Raw genomic sequence first — 3,712 nt, 5'->3', positions numbered from 1 at the left:
ATATATATATATAGAAAACAAATGCCCACTCACTGATAAGTAGCAGGATTGTAACCCTTAGCTTCACTTGTCCACGTTCATCCTCGGGGTACATCTCACTTATATGCGATACAACTATTTTTACGTTAATTAATTAGCACATATACGAAATCCAGGAATAACTCCTCATAGTTTGCTCAAATTTAAGGTTTGAATATATGAACATGATCTACTCAATGATATGAACCCACACAAATTTTTAGAAAGATTTTTGGACACCAGACATGCCCTCATGCGCCGGCCAAGGCATGGCCACACGCACAGGCCACGCGCAGGCACGTGTACGGCACATTGACGGAAACCCTAATGGCGTTAGGAATATTCCATCAAAATAAGCGGAATATTTTGTTAAATGGTAACGGCTAACGTCTTTTGAATATTCCGTTAAAGTTAACGGAATATACCTTCTTCTTCTCTGGTCTCTGCTGGCCATCGTCTGCACACGTCGGTTTCTGGAAAATTTTCAAAGCTTTATATCTACTTCATTTCTTAACCAAAATCCATGAAATTTACATGGATTTGAAGGTTTCAAAGAGTAGAACACGTTCGTGCCTCTTAGAAGTCCAAAATCCAACGAAAAAAATCAGAAAATTCCTTGCAAAATCCGGCCAACTCTGTAACTCTTTGAACTCACCTATTCTGATGTCCATTCCACTCCAAATCTACTCTAAAGTGCTAAGGAAGTTGCATAGAGACCATTCTGAGCCTCAAAACCTTGTAAATCGTTCGTGATCGTGCTGGAGCGAACTAACTCCTCGTCGGAGCTTCTAGTTTCTGAGCTAAAACTCACCAAAACGGAAAACTAAGGGTATGGTGGTAATCATGTGGTCGAGAGGAGAATGGTCGTAGTTTCCAAAAGTTCAATCCGTGTGAGTTTGATGATGGTTATGTACGTGGGGTGTCTCAGCTGTACGGAGAGGTGTCTTGTAGTACTCATTACTACGAATGTGTGGCACAAATAGAACGCAATTTGGAGTTATAACGAATGAGTTACTAATGAATGAAGTCGAGGACAAAATGGTCAATTAATTATTTTCTGGAAGGCTCTAGATTTTTTAAGCTAAATCTGAAAAGCCACGTGTGTGGCTGGGATTGAATGGAAGAAAAGATGGTCGGTGGAGATGGAAAATAAAGGAGAGAAATGAGGGAGAAGTGAGGAGGAATAGAGAGAAGGGAGAGGGTGAGTGATCAATGGGAGAGAGAACAAAGGAAGGAAAATGAGAGAGTGAGGGAGCATCAGATCACCCTTGACTTGGTTCCTCCCCGCCAACCCGACCTGTTCCGCAGCCATTATGACGGTTTTCTATCGATTTTTCAGCCAAATTGCAGCCACTCTCCATTTGGGAACTTCTCACCGGCCCTTCCCTTTCTTCTTCAATTCCCACCCATGATTGACGGGTTTTTGACCCTAGTTTCAAAAGAACACCCACGTCGGCTTTGAGGGGTGCATGGTGGCGAATCTGCCATTCCTGCAATGATTTCTTTCAATTGTCACCACCACTAGCCCTCCCTTGAGCTCAGGAACAATGCCCAATTATTGGTTGGAGAGTCGGAGTTGATTTGAGGACAAATCAAGAACACCCAAATTCTAGGGTTCCGGCGGGTTTATGGCGATTTGAAGCTTTTCCAGGCCAAATTGGACTTGGCCACAGGTATAAAACTTGTTCTACTTGTTAAGATCTTCATTCTTGTAAATTTTGAGAATTTTTAGAAATAGTTGAATTTTCCGACGAGTCAGGACGGTCGATCGCCACATGCGGCAGCACGTGTAGTGGCGCGTGGCCAATAGGCCGATGCTGACTATTTGAGTTAAATTTGATGTTAAGATGTCAATTTGATAACCATTTGTTATAGTTCGATAGTTTAAACCTAGTATGGAATATTAAGTCACTTGACCATTTTATGATTCGACGATCCGACCATTGGATCATCACCAAACTTTAATACATTATAGTAAGTAATATATGAGGATCATAGGAACTTACATATCGAGAATCCGACGTACGGATCTTCCCGAATTGGATTTGTAAGTTTATAAAATTAAACGTTAACCGCCACTTGAATTTGCAATTGGCGAACATCCAACCGTTAGATTGAAATGAAACTTTAGTATGATGTTTAAGAAGCATAATGTCAATGTTTGGAAGTTAAAAATCGGAAATCTGAGATGCGGATCTTCCAGATCGAGTTACATAGGGCTGTAGACCCTACCGTTGATCTTTGACTGACAGTTGACTTTTGGTCAATGGGTCTCCAATCATTCTGGAACGTCCTTAGGGATGTGTTTTATGTAAGTTACGTGTTCCATCGATAAGAATTCTGAGACGTGACTGAATATTTGTTCTAGGTGACGATCGTTCGTAACGCCACAATGACTGAATATTTGTTCTAGGCGACGATCGTTCGTAACGCCACGATATTCGTGCTAGGGAGTTGTAGTGCGGACCTCAGGTGAGTGGGTCTTTTTTCGTTTGATAATATATATATATATATATATAAACTTTACGGTTTCCAGAAATGTTTTAAATTGAGTATTGCATTTCATGCCATGTTTAGAAAATGTATTATTTTTAAATATTGCATTGTTATGAAATGTGTTTGTGCTAAATGATCCTACAAAGCCGCATGTAAGTTCATGTGAGTTATTAAGTGATTGAAATGGTTGCATTATATGAGCATGCTTATATTCATTTAGAGTTCATCATTGTTGCACCCCTGTGTTAGTGCTCCCGTCCCGAGCTAGGGCACAGTCCTTCACGTGATGTTCACCTCCCACACCGAACGCTCGCCTTAGATCCAAGTAGGCGCTAACATGTCGTACAGATTGCATTAAGCAGTTCTGACTCGTGGGTGACTCGCGATTTATCGCTAGCCATCACACGATTGTAGTACTAGAGCGTACATATTTACACACAGTCTGTCGTACAGGTCACACTAGGTGACTCCAACTCGTGCGCTAGCATAGATTGATGATTAATAGGTCCAGTTGTACATGTTACATTAAGTGACTCTGGCTGGCATGTTAGTTTAGACTGATCTCACAACTAGTTTACATTTATTATTGCTAAGATATTGTGGCATGGCATGCTTTTGTTTTTTTTTCTACACATGTGCATTCATTTTTCGTACCTACGTAGTATTATTTTCTAAAAACTATACAGGTTTTACGGCAAAGGGTTATAACGTTTTCAAAAGGTTTTTATTAAAGTTTTATTTTCAGGCCCACTCATCCTTATTTTTCGCCCTTCCAGGTTCTAGTAGCAGATTTTTCGTACCGACGAGGATTATTGGCAAATTTTAATGTAGACAATTACCATCAATGGTATAATTCTCACCCTATTTTACTGTACTGTACTTATGTTCTGTCATCACATGTGAATTGGGTTCATTCCCGCTCACAGCGCACTAAGTGTCGGATAGCATAGCTTGATTCGGAGTCCTAGTGACATTCCGGGTCGGGGTGTGTCAGTTTACATATTATCTCTAGTTAAATAAGTTTAGTTTTGGTTTTTATTTATTTGCATTTTCTTATTATTATCACTTATATTGCGCAGTTGGCTACGTCACCCTCATGTGACGCCCAACACATCTCGACTCGGGTCAGGGCGCGTCAGTTTGGTATCAGAGTATAGGTAAAACGAAAGTGCAATCGAACTAAATACTAATTAGTACT

The sequence above is a fragment of the Pyrus communis genome, chromosome 17 (genome assembly GCF_041283825.1).
Source record: "Pyrus communis isolate YQ-2024b chromosome 17, ASM4128382v1, whole genome shotgun sequence".
NCBI lineage: Eukaryota > Viridiplantae > Streptophyta > Magnoliopsida > Rosales > Rosaceae > Pyrus > Pyrus communis.
This window is presented reverse-complemented; position numbering follows the sequence as displayed.